This window comes from Macaca thibetana, chromosome 11 (genome assembly GCF_024542745.1).
Source record: "Macaca thibetana thibetana isolate TM-01 chromosome 11, ASM2454274v1, whole genome shotgun sequence".
Lineage (NCBI taxonomy): Eukaryota > Metazoa > Chordata > Mammalia > Primates > Cercopithecidae > Macaca > Macaca thibetana.
This window is the reverse complement of record NC_065588.1, coordinates 104126849-104148158: the sequence shown is the minus strand read 5'-3', so window position 1 is coordinate 104148158 and position 21310 is coordinate 104126849. Positions and strand designations below refer to the sequence as shown.

The 21310-nt window shown below is 44.1% G+C and overlaps 1 protein-coding gene across 4 annotated transcripts in view; it reads right to left on the bottom strand.

The window, feature by feature from the left end:
* ISCU (iron-sulfur cluster assembly enzyme) overlaps positions 1-21310 on the bottom strand; it is a 627706-nt gene that overhangs the window by 532674 nt on the left and 73722 nt on the right. The window contains exon 1 of one of the 4 annotated variants that reach the window (XM_050749890.1): positions 12876-12879. The exons of the other annotated variants lie outside the window; for them this stretch is intronic. The gene's annotated coding sequence lies outside the window, so the exon portion shown is untranslated. Of the gene's footprint in view, positions 1-12875; positions 12880-21310 lie in introns of those variants that run through there. 4 annotated transcript variants of the gene reach the window in all.

Below are 21310 nucleotides of genomic sequence, written 5' to 3'. Positions count from 1 at the left end.
CCAGGAAGCATTGACTCTTAAACCCCAGGGAAAGGAGGGTGTTGTGAAAAGAGGCCCCAGAACTGTCTATTGAAGTCCAGTGTGGCTGTTTGTGGGACACATTTCATGCTTAGCAGCAGATGTGAGTTTTACAAGGGTTCCAAGCATTTGCATCTGGAAGCAGGTAAAGTTCTCCTTCTACCACCCACATCTTTAGTTTGGTTGGGGTTTGGCTGATCTAGGCTGAGCTCAGCTGGGTTGGGTTCAGGACAGGCTGGATCTACATCTGCTCCACAGGTCTCTCATCCTCCTTAGACCAGCAACCTGATCCTTGAGAGGCATGTTCTACTCATGCCAAAGGCAGGTGCAAGAGATGGCAAGCCCAACTGCACAAACACACATCAAGCTTCCATTTGCATCATGTCCTGTAACTTCCTATTGGCCAAATCAAATCACACGGCCAAGCCCAAGTCAAGAGGTGGGAAGTACACTTCTCCCCTGGTGATGGGGGACAAACTGGATATTTGGTGAACAATGATCTAATATTCCACATCTTCCTCATGGGATTTCTTCCTCCTCCTGTCTTCTGTGTGCCTTGTGCTGATGTGGCTATTTATAAGGCAGAAATCATTTCCCTGACACAGATTAGATCAGAGCTCCCAATTATTAGTGTGTTGTCTCATTTTTCACTGCAAACCTTGGGGCTGTCATCTCCAGATATAAGCTAAGTTCCTCCTTTGATGCTATACCTCTACTTTGCCCCTCAACATCTGAATGGGAAGCCCCTCTTTTAAGGAGCCCTCATTCCTGGGAAAGCAATGCCCTCTCTGGGCTGCTCACCAGGTGTGGTCACCTGAGGACCAGGTAACAGTCACTGCTCCTGCCATATGAATGCATGACCTTTCATACCGCAAGTCTATTGTCCAAGGACCCCTTTGATCTGGTTCTCTTTCTCTCTGGCTTGTGCTCTGAGAAAACCTCAAGATATGACATTGATTGTTCACTGGACATCAACTTTCTGGCTTAAAAAAATTATCCTTCTTAATTGGTTGTTCTCTGCAGGAAGCTTTGACTTCTCTCAAGCCCTTTTATGTGCCTCTCTCTGGTTACCCCTATAGTGCCATGACTTTGAGAAACCCATCAGTTTCCTGATCTGCAAGCCCATTCACTTTCTTCAAGGAGCTTCTTCATCTTTCTTCTTTAGTTTTCTTCTCTCCTGAGCTTAGTGCAGATATACAGGTCATTGGGCCATTACACGGCCCTCTTACCAATTCTTACTGGGGAAATATCAGTGTAATCCAAAATCTCCCCCAGGCATGGTGCCTCCCCCAGATGGCTCCACTGGGCACAGCAACTACCAGGCATTATTTCATATTCCACAGGCACAATCATCTCTCCCAGTGAAACACTAGGAGCCATTCCAATATCCTGAACTTTCTTTGTGCTGATATTGTCCATTGGCCAAGATTGAAGAGGGGGATATGAATGGATTTCTCCCCTGTGTATGACACCCATATTGGAGGGGTCTCGGTGCTGCTGCTTGGGCATCAAGGCACTACAGAGCTTCAAGAAGCTGCTCCTCTTGGGCTGACCTGGCTTGGGGCTAGATCTGGGCAACAGTCACCATGACATATTCAGGATCCTCACTCTCCCACAACTCAGGCTCTGCTGTCAGAATAGTCTCATCATGCTAAGCCATCTCTTCCCTCAGGGTGAATTCTCTCCCTGAAGGCTCCTGCTGAGACTTCCTGAATGACAGCAGGGGTCATATACTAGGCTCAAGCAGAGATCCCTGCTTGTCAATCAAATTAAAGTCCACGTCAACATGAAATAATTTTGTTTATAGGAAAATAAGTCAAGTCAATTCAAAGCATGACCAAGGTGAAGAGATGTCAAGGAATTTGACCCCAAATGAGAAACACTTTTGTCCAGTCAAACTCCTAGCATATCCCCAATGGCCCTGAAAAGCTGACCTTTCGATGCCTTGTGATTAAATTTCCATCTAAAGTTAACATCTTTCTAACTGCTGAGAGCTAAAAAGGTCCCTGGCCCAAGCAGCAGAAAGACAGGGGAGTAATCAGCATTGTTATTAATATCCTGTATGTAATTTCAACAGAAAATTGTCAGGAATTGGGAGTAAGGAAGGAGGAAGGCACACAAACCAAAGTGCCCACATCCTTTGCAAGTGACTGTGGTTGGTTGAGTTAAGTCCCTGGTTTGAAAATGTCACGAGCACACCCCCTTCTATGCAATCAATTATTTTCCTACCTACAGGAGCTGGTGAGTGCATTAAGAGGAAACTGACGTGACTGGCACAAAATGGATATCCCATCTGGGACAAGAGCAAAAACTGCAATTCAACCACACTAGACGAATTCCGGCCTAATATCCATTGGCTTTTCATTCACCACTATATTCAGATACAGGACACTCCAGCTCCATCTGGTTGCTGAGCCATAAATGCTATTTTCTGCCAACTGACCAGAAGTCCAGGGGGAAGGCATGGAATTCCAGATGGAGAACTCAGACAATGGGCAAACAGTGTCCTTCCCAGAGCCCTGGGAATCAGGGACATCCAAGGGAACCACTCCCAGTAGAATGCAAGACTCCATGATTAGACAGAATTTACAGGAAACCATGGGTTGGTTGCCTGAGCCAGTATTTCTCAAAGGGCAGTGGTCATCTCTAGCTGGCTGGGGGTGGGGGCAGGGCATGAAATAACATTTCAAGAAAGCCACCCCCTATGGGATCTTAAATAGTATTAAGAAAATCATTCCCTTTTCAATTTCCTTTAATCCTTCTGATTAGGTCTTTAATCCCTCACACTTGCTAATCTGTCCTGATTTAACCAAAAGCATCAGGCCCCAGGGAAGATCCTTGGGCAGGCAACAGTCTCTAGCCAGAATTCACTAACTCTTTTGTTTTCCTCTTGTTCGTTTCTATGGCAACCTTCCATTCACAGCAAGGGATGCAGGTTTTCCACTGAAGGTATTGATGATGTCGTTTTCTTTTTAAATAATTGTATTTAAGTATTCAAAAGGTGAATCACCTCAGAAAAAGTGCTGACTAGTAAAGGTTCAGGTGATGCATGGATATGGCAAAAATTGTAAAATCATTAAAAGACTCTGACCTAGGCCAGTCCCTCATTTTAAAGACCTGAACCCATATGGTCGACATGCTCCATCCCCTTACTTTTGTCTTTCTGCAAAAATATATGGAGCGTTCTGTGTGTGCCAAGAATGATGCCAGGCATGAGGATGTAATGAGAGTGTATGTGGTCCCTGCCCTCAGGGAGTGGGTTAATGAGAAAAATGAAAGAGTAACAGGCAGCTGGTGAGAGAAAATTCCCAGGAAATGTGAAGAGAAGTCTATTATGGGACCAGACCTGGTGGCTCACTCCTGTAATCCTGGTATTTTTGGAGGCTGAGACAGGAGGATCACTTAAGGCCGGGAATTCAAGACCAGCCATGGCAGCACAGCAAGACCCCGTCTCTACAAAACTAAAAATAAAAAAATTAGCTGGGTGTGGTGGTGCGCAACTGTAGTCCCGGCCACTCAGGAAGCTGAGACAGGAGGATGGCTTGAGCCTGCAGGTAGAGGCTGTAGTGAGCTGTGATCGTGCACTGCACTCCAGCCTGGGAGACAGAGCGAGACCCTGTCTCAAAAATAAAAAGTAATAATAATGAATAAATTATGTGTGTATGTTCAACTTGTTCAAAGTTTTATTAGAGTAATGCACATACAAGGTAAACAAAGTAGTGCAGAAAAACTTATGATAAGACACTGTCATTTCCTCCCTCACCTCTAATCCTATTCCCAAAGGCTTTTAATTCTTGCAGTCATTACCTTCCCACCCCTAAACAACAGGATTATACCTCAGTTTCTTAATTTATCAGCTTTAGAATTATCTACTGACCCTTTGCCCTGAAAGTTGAAGATTTAGCTCACTCATTATCATCTCCATTGTCCTTAGAGCTGCCTGGGTCTCAACACCCCTTTGATCTGACCTTGGCTTACTCAGCCTTCAGAACTTCCTATATTCCCCAGCAAAGGCCCTCTCTCTTGGTCAGACTCACACCTCTTCACCTCCTCCCCTCTTCTAGAATGCCCTCCCACCCCCAACTCTTCTCCTTCACATCCTGGGTCCTTCTCTTTTCTCTGAAGGCCTACAGCATTTTGTCCATTACCTGGCTGCATGCCTGACAAACCACCTCACAATGTAGGGGCTTAAAACAAGCAATCTGTTGTCTCTCACAATTTTGTGAGCTGACGTGGCTCACAAGGTCAGCCAGGGCTGCTGTCATCCGGGATTTGACTGGGCTGAAATATCCAAGATGGTACACACACATCTTTGGTGCATTGGCAAGGACAGTTGGGAGAGTGAGCCCAGCTGGCATGCTGGGGCAACAGGTCTCTCTCTGTGTACTTCCAGGGTTTATTCCTTTCCATGTGGCCTCTCCAGCAGGATAGCCAGACATCTGATGCTGCAGCTCAGGGCTCCCAAAAACACAAAAATGGAAGTTGCCGACCCTCTGCTAGGCTTATGCCTGGAAATGGCACAGCATCTTTTCTGCTATATGCTGTTGGTTAAAGCAAGTCCCAGGGCCGGACCAGATTCAAGGGGAGGGGACAGCACAAGGGTATAAGTATTGGCAGGCCTGGTTCACTGGGAACTGCTAATATCCAGACATCCACTGTGTTCTAGAGTCTGAACTGCTCATTTTACCACAGGGTCAGAGACCTCTTTTGCAGTGTTTTGAGAAATGTATTTCATTTATTTTATACATTCCTTTAATCACACATCAGCTCAGACCCACTTCTGGCTGAACCAAGAAGTCATTCAGTCACGATCTAATAGAAGTTTGTCAAGACTTAGGCTCTCAGCTTATTCTTTGTCTGGCCTCTCTGAGGCCAACCCAGCATCAGACACAGAGCAAGTGTCAATCAGTGTCAGCCAAGGAGGGAAAGAGCTGGAAGAATAAAACAAGAGGGGCGGAGGCCTACAAATGTGACTGGTGGCCTTCAGAGTTGAGAGAGGAGTTGGTCATAGTAGTCCAGTGATGGCAACAACAGTAGCAATAGCTATAGTTCAACTGACATGAAAGTTACTGTCCTCAGCATGTCATATACTATTTCTCATTTAGTCCTGGGAGGTAGGTATTAGGACGCCCATTCTACAGAAGAGCAAACCGGTTCAGAGAGGTGATGTGGCTGTCCTGAGGACACAGGGTTGCTAAATCAAAGAGACAGGATTCTAACTCAAACCTGTCTGGATCCAAAGGCTATACCTGTAAGCACTGTAATATACAAAGGGGACTTCTGTGACCTTCGGACCCTACCTCTCCTTCCCAGGTTCCAACTGACCTGATTCCATCCTCTCACTCACTATTGCACTGGGTGTGAGAGACATAAACACAGATTAAAAGCTCCTTCTCTGGGATATCATAGCCCTTTCCCATCTCCATCCCTTGCTTCTATCACTGTCTGTTTGTCTGTCTGTGAATCTGCCAGGACGCAGGCTCCAACGGGTAGGACCATGTCCACCAGCTAACAGCTCTATCCTTACCCCACAAGAACCCAGCCAAGAAGCAAGATTCCCATGTTACAGATAATGACACAGCCACCGAAGCATTTCATATCCATGTCTGTTGAACAAATGAGTGAGTGGGCATGCTCAGCTTGGCACTAGGCACCCTGGGGCATGAAAAATTAATATGACATCCCTCTCCTGCCTTTAAGGTACTTAAATTTTAGTGCAAAACTCTAGAGTAGTAGAAATGATAGACTCAAGGCCAGAAGATTAGATGGGACTCCTGCCGTCAATGCTTACAGCCCTGTGGCCTTCAGCAGGGTCAGTTAACATGCTTCCATCTCCATGCCATCATCTGTAACATGGGAATCATGCTTCCTGGCTGGGTTTTTGTGGGATCTAATAAGAGAACATATGGAAGCATTTAATAAAGGTTGGTGAGTGAATGAAGGCATCAGTGAGTAAGAGAGTAAATGAGGGAGTGAATGAATAAACATATCCAGCATCTGTCTCCTTTGTGCCAGGCACTGGGCGGAGACCAAGAAACTATAGCAACAAGGGGCTAAGACCTTAAAACCTTAAGTCAGACTGTGTCTAAAGTTCAGCTTTGCTCATCTGCCATATGATCCTTTCTAGGTCTCAGTTTCCTTATCTGTAAAGTAGAAACAAACAGAGCACCATCTGCCCAGCCTGCAGTAAGCATTCACGGTCAGTACGGATCCAGAGACCAGTAAATTCTGCACAGGGAAGTGGGGAGACAGCCCTGAGCCCCTGTTTTCCTTCCTAACAGGGTGCCAGTCTTCAGAGGCCGTGAACGCAGCCGTCTTGGCAGCTACTAATTCTGAACAGTCTCCAAGTGTAACTCAGACCCTGCAGAGAGAATCTGCAAATGAGGCCTCTGGTAAATCACAGTTGACCACTCTAATCAGTCTGCTTGTGCCGCTTTCAGTTCCAATAAAGCCAGGACCTGTTGCCTGACCCATTATGCTGTCCCCTCACTACGATTAGCCACCCTGGAAGGGAGATGGCGCCGGTGCTAATGTTGTGAGACCCGTGTCCCCGCTGTCTCTGTAAATGAGTTGTGAAGAACTCATAGGTCTCCACGCCACTGTGATTCCACCCTCTGCCTTCCCTGTCCACTTAGGCTATTTGATTCATCTCTCTGATTTAATAAAAATAGCATCCTCCCTGGCTCCTGCCAAGGCCGGAGACAGGCAGGAGCCCTCCAAAATTTAAAATAGGCCAGCCCTTAATTAGTGAGCAACATCAATATCACTTTTTCCCCACGATTAACATTTCAAAGTAAATTCCACATCTAGGGCTGTCAGCTTCCAGGAGCCTGGTGGAGGGCTGGTACGGGCAGCAGAAAAAAATTGCACCATGGAGTGCCTGGGATTTCAGAAACTCAGCAACTTTGTGGAGGCCCCCTCCTCTCAGCTCCTGACTTTATGCCAAGGCCTCTGGCTGGCTCCATGTTTCCCATTCTATCAACAGGGCTTCTCTGCACACTCTGAGGCCTCGGTCAACAATGGATAGGAGACACCACTAAGAGTTGTAAACTGAGGGCCATGGGCTAATTCCCCCAGCAGATGTGTCATTTTTCTAAACAGTAAATTGTATACAAAAATCTCCATCTCTGGCTGCACTTGAAAATTGCAAGATCTGGCTACACCAAGCCCACCTTTTCTCATGTAGGTGCATCGATATTAACTGAGTAGCAGCTCTTCCTTTTAAACAGGCAGGAACTCTCCACTTAGACACAATCCCCACCATTCCCTACTATTGTGTCTGGCTCTCTCATTTTTTATAGGAATGGCCCCTGTACAAACTTGAATGTTTGTCCCTTAGTATAGGAGCTGAATTGGAGAAGGCAAGACCGGTTACAATAAGTGCTGGATATCTACAACCAACTGATCTTCAATAAACGTGACCAAAACAAGCAATGGGGAAAGGATTCCCTATTCAGTAAACGGTACTGGGAAAACTGGCTAGCCATATGCAGAAAACAGAAACTGGACCCCTTCCTTACACCTTATACAAAAATTAACTCAAGATGGATTAAAGACTTAAATGTCAAACCCAAAACCATAAAAACCCTAGAAGAAAATCTAGGCAACACTATTCCAAACACAGGCATGGGCAAAGACTTCATGACTAAAATACCAAAAGCAATTACAACACAAGCCAAAATTAACAAATGGGATCTAATCAAACTAAAAAGCTTCTGCACGGCAATAAATAAATAAATAAATACATAAATACATAAATAAAAAACTATCATCACAGTGAACAGGCAACCTATAGAATGGGAGTAAATATTTGCAATCTACTCATTTGACAAAGGTCTAATATTCAGAATCTACAAGAACTTAAAGACATTTACAAGAAAAAAACAAACAACCCCATCAAAAAGTGGGCAAAGTATATGAACAGACACTTCTCAAAAGAAGACATTTGTGTGGCCAAGAAACATGAAGAAAAGCTTGTTTAAAAGGTAAGGAAATTCTGGTGGGGAGAAGAAAAACCTGTCAGAGAATATAGGCCTCACTCAAGCTGTCCCACTGCCCCAACCCACCTCTGCCTCTGTAACCCTCCAGGTCGAGTGCAAACAAAATGAGCTCTCATGAAAATCTCTGGGGTGAGGGTGGGGTGGAACGCCCCCAGCAGAGTAGCAGGACAAATGGGTCCCTGCCTGGCTTTGTCATTAACCTGAGGGATCACCATGGATGAGTTCCTCCATGTCTCACTTTCCCCTTCTGTAAAGTGAGGCTGCTGTGCTAAGTTATTGACCTCTGCTCCTTGTCACTTCTCCCAAGGAGGAGGCTGAGTAACTAGAGGCTCTCTGAGCTCTGAGGAAGGACAGAGTGAACCTCCTCAGTGGATTTAGACACCCTTCCTAAAATCCCCATCACCTGCCTGCATTTGTTGATGTAAATTCACATTTTCTGAATGTTAGGTCAAGGGCTTTGCCCACTGTGCCTCTCCAAGCCAATCCCTCCAGCAAATGGTTCCAGGCTAACTGCACCCCTAACCGCCCCCACTGGGAGAAATTCACTAACATTAACACTCATGCCCCTCCTGAGGGCTTGGACCTCTGTCTGCTTCCAATTCTTCCAGTCCACCCACAACTCAAGACTTTTCATTCAATACGTATTTATTAAATTTGTTTTAAGCACCTTTTATGTGCTAAGAATTATGCAAGGCCTTAGGGCTATGTGTCAAAGGCAGTATAGAGAGAGTTCTGTCACTAACCCCCACTGCTATCTGCCACCACCACTCCCGATGGGCAGAGGAGCGAGTGGAGGTGATGATCATTTATTGAGCACTTGCTATGTGCCAGGCATTTGGCTTGTTCGTTCTTCCACTGACTTTTCACAAGACTGCATAGATTCTATTACCATCCCATTTTGCAAATGAGGAAAGTAAGGTTCAGATAGGTGAAGCCTCTTCACTGAAAGTCACCCAGCTAAAAACAGTAGAAGGTGAATCTACACAGTCCCAATTCCCTTGCTCTTGAGTACAAAACCACACTGGCTCCTATTAGAGTAATAGTAATAATAATAATAATAAAATACATTTTAAAAATTCAGAATTGTGTAAGTTCATTTTTTCTCTCTGGTCCTACTGCACTTGGCACATAAGAACATTTATCACATTGGTCAGCAACTATTTATAAATCAGTTTAAACTCCTGAAGAGTAAAGATGGATACTTTTTCATCTCTGCATTCCTAGTATACAGTAGGTGCTCAAAACAAATTAGATGAATTGAGTTGAACTAAATCTAATTGACTAGAGTCAATGGGATCAAATGGAATTGAATGGAATGAAATTAAATTAAACTGAATTGAACTCTGGCCACTAGGTAGGTGGAGACTGAGATTATGGGTCAGAGAGACCATACAAAATGCTTTAACCCCTTGCATATTGGACCTGTATTAGAATTCTTTTGAGTTGCAAATGATAGAGACCCAACACAAACTAGCTTCAACTAAAATTGTAATATACTGGTTCATGAAACAGGAAATCTCAAAGTAAGTTTGGGATTCAGATACAGCTGGATCCAGGAGTTCAAGTTAGACTGTGTCAAGGAACTCTGCCTCTTGACCTCTCTTCTGTGTTTGGCTCGCATGATGTGATGGAAAACATAGCCATTGGCAACCCTGGAGTCACATGGTCCTGAAAAGATGCATCAGTAGGAAAATCATCTTTCCTAAGAGCTTCTATGGAAAAATCCTGGAGAGAGCTCTGATTGCTGGCTTGGTTCATGATTGCACCATTGACCCAATCATTGTAGCCCAAAGAAGGAGATATTCTGATTAACTACACGTGGCTTCATGCCCACATTTGTGGCTGGCAGGAGGAAGCCAAGCCGCTTAAAATGGGCTCACCCCAGGGAAGAGGGGTTTGCACTCCAGGAGAAGAGGGCTGGGAAGTTTCCAGCAGGAACACATCTCAAATCTCCACACTGAAGACCTTCCCCAGACAGGTGTGGGTGAGCCCACTAAATGCCCCTTTCCAGTAGTCACTTGAAATATAAACTCCACGTTTTCCTAGAGCTTGCCCAGTCAATCTGTCTTTGGCTACTTCCCTCCATCCAGGAATGTCAATACCTTGTTAAATTGATTCTGAATAGAGACAAGATTGTGGAACATCTCCCTCCCGAAGCAGGTGCCAAAGGAACATGATTTATTTTCATTCATCTAGAGGCCAGAACCAGGAAATTGCTTCAGATCCAATTCTCAGAGCTCAGAGCAGCTGCCTGGGGCATAGCTCTTTCTGCCTCTCTGAGAGCCAGTGACCATGGTGGGACAACTGACTTTGAATATTTTCAGAATTATTTCGCTAGTTCAGAAACATCATCTTGAAGATTTTCACAGTCAGAGAGGATTCCTGATGCTCTCATACACACTTATGGGGCTGCCAGTGGCATGTATTTTCTGGAAGGGACTTTGCCCAAAAATAGCAAAGCTTTTACGATGTAAGTGTGATAGAGGGAAAAAAAATCTTAACATTTGACTGTTAACATCTTCTTACTGTCCTCCACCTGCTAAAGACAGTTTGGTGGTTGCCCCTTTAACATTTCCCCTTCTTCTCCCAACAGGGAGAATTCTTAACCTTCTGGGTTCCTGAGTTTTTATGATGCAACATTTGGTATAGAAATAACTAGGTAACAGAGGACAGGGAATTCTCATTTTTATAAGATGAAAAAGAATACAGGTGAAAGGAAATGGGAAGGGGAAGCAAAGGCACGATACCAAGACAGTTGGGTGTCAGAAAAAGTAGAGTCATTCAGAGAGAAGTGTCAAGAAAATGACAAAGATGCCCCGGTGCCGTGGCTCACGACTGTAATTCCAGCACTTTGGGAGGCCAAGGCGGACAGATTACTTGAGCCCAAGAATTCAAGATGAGTTTGGGCAACATGGTGAAACCCCATTTTTACACAAAATATAAAAATTAGCTAGTCATGGTGGCATGCACCTGTAATCCCAGGTATTCAGAAGATTGAGGTGGGAGGATTACTTGAACCTGGGTGTTTGAGATGAGCCTAGGCAGCATGGCAAGACCCTGTTTCTACAAAAAATAGAAAAATTAGCCAGGGGTGGTGGCATGTGCCTGTAGTCCCAGCTACTCAGGAAGCTGAGGCTAAGAGGATTGCTTGAGCCCAGGAGTTCAAGGCTGCAGTGAGCTGTGATTGCACCACTGTACTCCAGCCTGGGCAGCAAAGTGAGATCCTGTTTGCTAAAAAGACAAAGATATGAGAAAACAGGAATGGGGAAAGATGATTTTTTAAATGTTTGCTAAGGATTACAGAGTTGCATTTGATGTCCCTTGAGAGGCTTTATTTAGTAAAGATCTGTATTGCTTTCAAGATAAATGGGTGGATAGACAGACAGATAGATAACAGTATCATGCCTACATTCCCCTTGCCTCTATTTATTTGACCAATTTTCTATTGGTGGATATTTAGGGTTTTTCCTCCCATTTATTGGTCTTAGACACAACACTGTGGTGAACATCCTTGTAACTAAATCTCTGTACACATTCAAGATGATTTCCTTAGGATTAATCACAGGGGCCACAGTTCAGGTATGTAACCCATATAAAAGCCAAGGCCCAAAGGACTCAATCCCAATATTTTCTAAGAATGTAACTTTATGAAATCTATTTAAGTTCCATGAGTCTCCATTTTACCTGTCAAATGGGGCTGATAATTCCTACTTCACAGGTCGTCGTGAGAATCAAATAACATAACATGTAAAATTGTTTTGATGAGTTGGAGCAAGATCTGTAGACCCAAGGCTTGGTCTTGGCAGCATTTTCCCATCAATGTATGTGTGGTAGGACATGTCTCAGTGGGTTTTCTCTAAGCATCATAGGTGATGCCATCCAGGTAGAAGGAGAGGCTCTGTCTACCCATTCTTCCCACCTTCTCATCAAGGGTAAGTGTAGCAGAAAAAATGCCAGTTACCACTAAAAGCTGGAAACCTAAAGGAAGCCACTAAAAGAAAATACCAGAAGCCATTAAAAGCTGGTAATATGAGTAGATTTGATAGGGTTGCCTGGCTTTTGAACATGAGGGCAAAACAAAACATATACTCTATCTACCTATCATCTATCTATCTATCTATCTATCTATCTATCTATCTATCTATCTATCTATCTAATATCTATCCATATCATCTCCCCAAGCCCCTCTCATTTTTTAATAAAGACAGATATTATGTATTGGCTAATTATTATGTGACAGGCACGAGGATGAGCACTTTCCATCCAAAACTTATTTGGTCTTCCCAAAACCTCTGTGGAGTAGGTATGTTTACTATACCCGTTTAACAGGTAGAGAAGCTGAGGCTTAGAGAGATGCAGCGACCTACCCAAGAAAAAACAGCTAGAAAGAGGTGGAGCTCAGACTTGAACCCAGGTCTGTCTGACAATTTCTCTAAGAACCTAGTCATTCAAGAGTCTTCCATCTCAGTAACAGCTTCACCTTCTATTCAATGGTTCAAGCTAAAACTTGAGATTTATCCTTATTCCTCTGGTTCTCTCAATCCTAGATCTAATTGGGCACTAAATTCTATCAGCAATAATTCCAAGACATATTGTGAATCTATCCACTTCTCTCCATGTCCATTTCTAACATGCTAGTCCAAGCCATCATTATCTCTTACCAGGGTAACTGGCTTTCACGCCTTTGCCTTATACTCCAGTCCCGTCTCATTGGACAGAAATAAAAACACAAATAAACACAAATGCATTCCTTTCCTACTTAGCCTTGAATTAGGTTGCAAATCACAATGAAAAGTCCAGTCTTTCTCATGGCTTACATGAACCTCTGTGCTCTGGCCCCTGCCACCCCTCCTCATGCCCCACCATCATTGCTGTCACCCCCTGGGATTCAGCCACACCAGCCTTGTGTCCCTTCTGCAGGTTCACTCAGACCATTGGAATCTTTGCCCTTGCTGTTCCCTTTGCTTAGCCCACCTTTCCCTCAGATATTTGCCTGGTTTGCCTCATCACTTTGTTCAAATCTGTGTTGAAATGTCCCATTTTCAGAGAGATCTTTCCTGACCATCTTCTCTAGATTGAAAGCTTTTCCCCACTCCTTGAGAGATGTAGGAAGAGTGAAAGGAGCTGGGAGTTTCTGAATTTCATTATAAGCCTTTGTATGCTATTTTAAGTTTTAAACTATGTTCATGAATTATCTTAATGAAAATAAAAATTACAGACCAGGTGCAATGGCTCACACCTGTAATCTCAGCACTTTGGGAGGCTGAGGCGGGTGGATCACAAGGTCAAGAGGTCAAGACCTCCCTGGCCAACATGGTGAAACCCCAACTTGGCATGGTGGCACATGCCTGTAGTTCCAGCTACTCGGGAGGCTGAAACAGAAGAATCGCTTGAATCAGGAGGCAGAGGTTGAAGTGAACCGAGATCATGCCACTGCACTCTAGCCTGGTGACAGAGTGAGACTCCATCTCAAAAAATAAAAAAAAAAATTACAAATGGATGGATAGATGAATGAATGGATAATGGATGGATGGATGGATGGGTGGGTGGATGGATGGATGGATGGATGGATGATGGATGGATAGATGGATGGAGGGACAAATACATGGTTTGATGCATGGATAATAGGTGAATGATGGATGGGTAGATGATGGATGAATTAAAGAAAGAATGGGTAAGCAGATGGGAAATGGATGAGTGAGTGGATGATGGGCAGATGGATGGATGGATGGATGGATGGATGGATGGATGATGGGTAGATGAGTGAATGGCAGATGGGTGGTTGGATGGATGGATAATTGGATGCATGCATGGATGATGGATGAATGGATGGATGAGTGGATGATGGATGATGGAAGAAAGAATGGATAAGTGAATGGGAAAATGGATGAACTGATGGATGAGTGAGCGGATTCTGCGCGGATGGATGGATGGATGGGTGCATGACTGAAGGGTAGATATTGGATGAATGAGTAGATGATGGATAAATGAGTGGATGATGGAAGGATGGATGGATGGATGGCTGCATGCATGGATGACAGATAGATGGATGGATGGATGGATGAGTGGATGATGAACGATGAGAGAAGGAATGAATACGTGGGTTGGAGAATGGATGGAATGATGGATGAGTGAGTGGATCATGGGCAGATGGACGGATAGTTGGAAGGAGGGAGAGACTCCAAGACCAAGTTCTTAGCCACCTCCCTGACCACCATAATGCTTCCTTGTTTTCTTGCTTTCTCATTGTTTATTGAATCTAACGCCTTCTACCACCCTCCCTGTGCTCTGAAAGTTGACTAAGCAGATGAGCTCAGACCAGAGACTCGTTCTCTGCCCCTGCCCTCACTTGCTCTTCTGGGTTTTGGGATCTGGCCACACTCTCTGGAATCATGGGCCACTCTACCCTAACCCCCTCACCCCAAGAGTCCACTCAGGGCTGCTTAGAAACCCCTTCTTTCCCAGCTCCTGTCCTGTGAAGCATAGTCCCCAAGTGTTGGGCCAGTGCCTCTCCCACAGAGCCTGCTCCGCATGGGAAACTCTAGATTCAGAGGCAGTGGATGAAGGAGCGGTAGTGAAATTGATTATGCTTTTGAGAGCCAGTGATGGCTAGGCTGCTGCTGGAGATGGCAATCCCTTCCCACCTTCTAGGTTCCAAGAGTTTATCTGGGAATATTTGCTTTGGCATTGGCAGAAAGCTGGCAGGATGGGAGCAGTTTAGAAGGCTGCTGGAGGGCAGGGCCAACAGGTAGCTGCTTTCCAAGTGAGTCTTTCTTCTCTTTGCCAGCCTTGAGTCTCCTAGCAATGGAGGTTTCTCTTGCTCTCTCTCCATGTGTTTCTCTACTCTCTGTTCATTCTCTCTCTCTCTCTCTCTCTCTCTCTCTCTAACTGTTCCCAGTCATCTTTCCATCTCTCTCCTCTCACACTCTCTTCAGCAAGGTTGTACAAGGTGGCCTAATAGTCTGAGAGGCCTCCAGATGAGGGACAACCTCTGCCCCCAGCATCTTGTGGAGATCATGTGGCTGAAGTGTCCACAAATGCACCTTAATGATTCAGAGATCATAAACATGAATGGATTCAGAGGTCTGCGACTCCCACCCATCCTCTTTATGTGCACTTTTCTGCAGAAAGTTTCACCACATTTATCAAATTATCAAAGGGGTTGTGTAAGAATTCTGGAGTCAGTTTCTAACAGATCCTTGTTGAATTAATAAATGACTTGAGATAAGCCTCCCCATACCCAACCAAGCCTCAGTTTCCTCTTCCTTAAAATGAGTAACTTGGACCACATTAATGACTTTCAGACTGTACTCTTCAGAGTCTCAGTGTCTTGAGGCTCTGTTCAGATGAGAAAGTGGATCTGGAATTCAAGGGCTCAGATTCCCACCTCCGTTTCCACCAAAGGGATTCCAAGTCCATCTGAACCACACACACTGGGCTGCCAAGGCAGGTTTCACCAGCACAACAGATTCTGAAGGTTTTTTTTTTTTTTTTTTTTTTTTTTTTTTTAATGCTGAAATGTTTATTACAGACATCTGAAATTTTCTTGGAAATGCATCATGGATGAAGAGACGTAATAAAGTAAGCACAGTAAAATGTTAGCAGTAGATTTTAGGTTTATGATCGGCTGATCATTGGGATGTTCTTTTAACTTTAAACATTTTCCTAATCAAATATCAGATAATAAAAAAAAAAAACCCTGTAACTACGCCTTCTGCAATTTTTACTCTATCTCTTCAGTTTCCCTCACCTCCCTGGCCACCCCAGTGTTTCTCTTCTCCTCCTCTGAGAATCCTGATTCACAGAGAAACAACAAGGAGAGCGTGCACATGTCTGGCTTCAGGTCCTTAGGGAACCGAATGTGGCTAGAATGAAGGTGACTGAGGCAATCACCAAAAAACTAGGGTCTTCACCACCCAGACTTTCAGAACCAAGAGACTGTTTCTGACGAGACGTCCATCCCCTGGAACATCAGCCCATATTCAGATCAGATGAGTCTGTGGGCCTAGAGAATGCACCAATTGGTCTTGTTCTGCCTCCTGGGCTCCTCCACCTGCAACAGGAATGCTGCTTTCCATGGCCTGGCCTCATACTCCTGAGATCTCCTGCCTCCTCCATTGAGGTCAACCATGTAATAATGACAGTAACAGCAGTTATTGTTACAACAGTAAGTGGTGTACTCCCTGGGGAACAGCCATGCTAAACTCTAGCGGACCTCAACTAGTTTGTCCTTAGAATAGACCACCTGTCAGATATTATTGTTCCATTAAATTTACGCCACTTACTTGTTATGTGAGCTGAGCAATGTAATTAACCTCTGTGAGCCTCCGTTTCCTCATCTGCAAAATGGGGATAATGAAGATGCCTGCCTCATCGGGTTGTTGGAGGATTTTTCCATGTATGCAAAGTACTTGGCGGAAAGTCTAGCTCCTAGAGGAGGAAACTGACTCTTTAGAGAGGTTAAGTGATTTGCTCAGGGCTACACAGCAAGCATTATGGCTCAGGTTTTCCTGGCCCTAAAAAAAAATGCTTTCAGCCAGTATACTATGCTTCAAAACCAGAGCTCTGTGCAGCTGAAAGCATCCAGGGAAAATCTTGCCTTCCTTAATTAGATTAAAAGATTCATCACGAGTATGTAAACCAGCAAGCCATAATCCACTGACGCTGCTGCATTTTAAACAGAATTTCAGAGTAAGTCGTTCAGATGGGATGAAGCAGTTGGTGGTTGCTGGGGGCACACGTGCAGTAAGGAGGAGGAAAGCAAGGGCTGAGGGGTGTTTGTTGCAGGGTATTTTGGAGTAGGCAGGAGACATTGTAAGGCCCCCTTAGAGAGGCTGAGTTCCTTATGGGATATGTGCAGGCTGCATCTCTTAATGATCACTCCAACTTTGAAAGCAAGAAAGAAAGGAAGAATCTCTCAACTCCAAGCTTCCTGAACATGGTTTGGTGTCACGCCACCCAGGGGACTTGACAAAAATGGACATTCTTTGGCCCCATCACAAGACCTGGTATTAGATGTGGGGTCTGAAGGTCTGTATTTCAAGAGCATTATAAAATGTTACTGAGGCAGCAGAAGACCACCACATTGTGTCCTTGAATCTTCAACACACTTCTGAGGGCATAGGGCTTTTTACACCGATTTTGTTGATAAGGTTATTGAGGCTCAGAGAATTTAAGAAAATTTACCCATGCCCACACAACTAGTATACCAGGATTAACTCTGCTCTAGGAGAAAATGCAAAATTTAGGGATCGCTTAAACAAGACAGTAGTTTATTTCTCTCTCATGGAATCAAAAGCTGGAGTTAAGAAGTTCAGGGACCCAGGCTCCTTTTAGCATGTTACTCTAGTGCCTCAACATGAGGCTTCCTCCTCATGGCTCAAAATGGGTGCTCCAACTCCAGCCATCATGCTCACCTTCCAGCCCACAGGAAAGAAGAAAAGGAAGATGCATCCTGGAAGTATTAGATACAAATGGCTCTTCTTTTTGGTAATACATCATCTCATATTTAAAGAACAGAAGAGTATAAATTTGTAAGGCCTTGACGATATGTAGCATTACTTTATTTTTATAAGATTATCATTAAAACGTTTGTATATTATATATACGAATCCTGACAAGAGCATTTACTCCTGAAAATGGAATAAACACAGCAAAATTTCGACTGATTTGCAAATCGGCAAACAGATTATGGCAGTATTTATCCATGGTGGACAGGACCTCATAGCTCTAGGTATTCGGGAGTGCATGGAGATAGAAATGACCTCAAATTATTTTGCTCCCTGTCCTTCTGTCATTGGCCGTAACTTACTTATATGGCCACATCCAACTCCAAGGAGACTGGGAAATGTAGTCTTTATTAGCAATTTCAAAATCAGAGATTCTCTTATTACAGAAGACCAGGCTAGAGCCCTATTCTTAACCCTATCCCTAAACTCCCCACCCTAACTAAGAAGACATGCATAATGGAGCATGGAAAATAAGATGATATTAGCAGCCTTTGCCACCAAGAACAAGAATTTAAACGACCAACTGCCAGATGTTTTTATTTTTCTTACTTAACCTTAACAACACCCAATGAGGCAAGTACTATTATTATCTGCACATTCGGATGAAGGAACAGACTCAGAGGAGATAAGTTGCTTACTCAAATCAGTTAGATGATCTAACAAGGCAGTTAGATCAAGGATTCAAATGCAGGAAGGTTTAATCCTAAAGCTAGGAGTTGTCCTTCCCCATGCAATGCTGTAATGCCAGCAGAAGGCGGGAAGGAGAATCCTTTTTAAACAAGGCTTCACTGTAGGGAAGATACCTTCCACTCAGTTCTGAATCCATGCATTTGGCGACAACCATCACAGCTTCCCTATCATCCTGGGCTGGTTCTGTCATGTGCACCAACCCCTGACAGTATTTGGGGAAATGCCAAGATTCCATATGTGTCCCTCATGCTAATGAGACACACAGGCCTAGCTGCTGCCAACGGAGACACCCGCTGGTATTCTCAATCCAAGCACTGCTTCTCATCTGGTATACTTTATAGTGGCCGTCCCTATATTGTTTGCATCACAGGTAACCCCAGGGGCCTCAGAATCAAATGCTTCTTTCTGGATATCAGTATCTTCTGCCCACTTGGAAGGGATGTTTCTTCTCTCAAACAACTCTGTTTTCTCCCTTCTGAAAAATGTGTTCGTTTTCTTCTCCTTCTTGTCCTTTTCTTCCTTTTCCTTCTTGGACCCACACAATGAACTGAATGATACATATTCCCAGGGACCATACGATTGTCACTTGCTTCCACAAAAGGCAAAGGCATCACTGTCCAGTGAAGGGGTGGACAAACTTGATCTGTAAAAGGCTGGACAGAACATACTTTAGGCTTGCCAGGCTAGTTATGCCGGCTCCACTCTGCCTCTAGCAATGAAGCAGCTGTAAACAATATGTAAATAAATGGTTGTGTTCTGATGAAACTTTATTACAAAAACAGAGGAAGTCCTGCCTTGACCCAGGAGCCCTAGTTTGCTGACAACTAGCCAGGTGGTTGTCGACAAAATCCCAGTTTGCCCATCTTTTAGTGTAGGATGAGGTTTATCTACCTAATCTCCTTGGGCCTCAGTTTTCCCATCTCACAAATGGGGATAAATGTTACCTTATTACGGTAATAAATTCTCTGATCTCAAAACTTGCTCTGACCTCAGGGACTTTGAGTTTTCCTTGCTATCCATCCTAAGTGCCCCTCCCTCCCACCCTGGCATGCTGGCTCCACCTCATCATTTAGTGCCTTAAGCCACCTTCTCAAAGCTTCCGCACCATCCCCATCCAAGGTGGTAGAACTCCCTACCTGGCACATGGCAGATACAGAAGCTGACTTGTTTAAAGCTTTGAGGTTGATTCTTTTCCAGATGAGGAAAGATATGATTTCTGCAGCTCAGAAACTTCCTGCACTGAGGATGTCACTTTCTCCCCTTTGCCAAAATCCCCAGAGCAGGTCTGTTGCAGGATTTAAAACTCAAGACAAGGAAAATCAACACACCTTTTTCCATCATGTGCTTTTCAACCCTGGAAACTTCCTGTCTTAATTTAAGTGTCTACCTGGGCTACCAGAGAAAAGAAAGTGAAGGAGCCACCTTCACGGCCCTTCAACCAAGCCAAAAGTGCAGAGTTCCACTGTCTGGTGACCCATCCCCACCCTGCTGATAAGCCTTCCATGAGTCACTTGGAATTTTCCACCTAGATTTATGAAATCCATTTTCCCTGAGACAGGCTAAGCAGTTTATAGAGAAGCAATATCATTAGGTTAATGATTCCCCATAAATTATTACCCACACCGCCTAGTTAATTTCACAAATGGAGCCCTAATAGTGGAAGATCAATTGCTGGCCTTTCGCAATTCCCTGGGACAAGCTTGGCTTAGGTAGGTGGGGCTCCCTAATAAGGGTTTACTCATCAGGTTGAATCCCCACTCCATAATAATCCTCCACGGGGCACTTTGGGATTCCTACTGCAGCCTAGATATGACTTCCCCATCAGCGATGCCCCAAACAAACATCAGAGCTGGGAATGATTTCTATCTCATTTCATTCTCGGCCGTGACTTTTCATTTCCCTTTGAGGTCTGATTTATTTAGCTGTTTATGAAGTGACCCATTTCGCTTGAAGCAACAGTGATAGGCATTTGATCAAATAGGGCTGCAAATCTCATCTTCCACCATCGGAATTTTTATTCCATCATTACTTAACAAGATAGAATTAAATGGGGGAGGAAGCAGGCTCTTGCATGTGCATTGGCCTCATTTTGTTGGTTTTATGCCTTCTCTTGGTGTTGCATCTTTTCCACATTACCAAGTGTTCCCAGGGGAAAGCAGACTCGTTTCTGATACCTGAGGAATTTTATTCTCCACCCTGATTTTCTTGGGTTCAGAAAGCTGAACCAGAAAGCTCTGCCAGAAAGCTGGCAGAGCCATGTAAAGGATGCAGATTTCACGAGCATCAGCTCATCTTTAGCTGAGGTGGTTCCCACAGGGAAACACTCTGGAAGCATTTTCCACAGGCTAGCCACACTGCCAAAAGTCCAACCTCCTTAGAATCAGGTCTGTGTTTTCAATTCGTCTTAGAAGTCTTCCTATTCCTTACCCAAGCAGACATAGCGTGACATAGAATGAACAATGTTAGCGTCATCATTCTTATCAAAATTATCAGAAATTAATTATCAAAAATTCTTGCAGGTGCCAAGCACTACCCTAAGTGTCTTTACATCTGTGTCCCCATTCTACAGATGAGAAAATTGAGTAAGAAACAGAACTAGAATTCAATTCTCATTTATTCATCACCACAGTTAGGTTCTTAACAATTGCATGATTCTGCCTCACAAAGAAATACTTTCTCTCCAAAAAGCGAGGGGAAGTAATTAATATCTACTGTATGTCTAGGTACTGGATACCTTTCCACATTATCATATTTAATTCTTAAATTCCCCCTGTGACATATACATTTATTTGCCCATTTTACAGGCAAGACAGCTAAGACTTAAAAATACTAAGATAACCTGACCCTAAATCCAAGACAGTAATGATCTCTATCCAAACCAGGGATCTTCAGAGGAAAAGTATCAAGACAGCAGATTCTACAGCAAGGTATCTCAGGGTACAAAGTCCCGAGCTGGCCTTCAGGGCATTCACCAATTATTTATGCAAAACATAGTGTGCACATGTACATGGGAATGTTTTCGAAGGAATGGTCCACAGCTCTGAACACACACTTGAAGGGGTTTTAAACCCAAATAGAAGATGAGAAACTGCA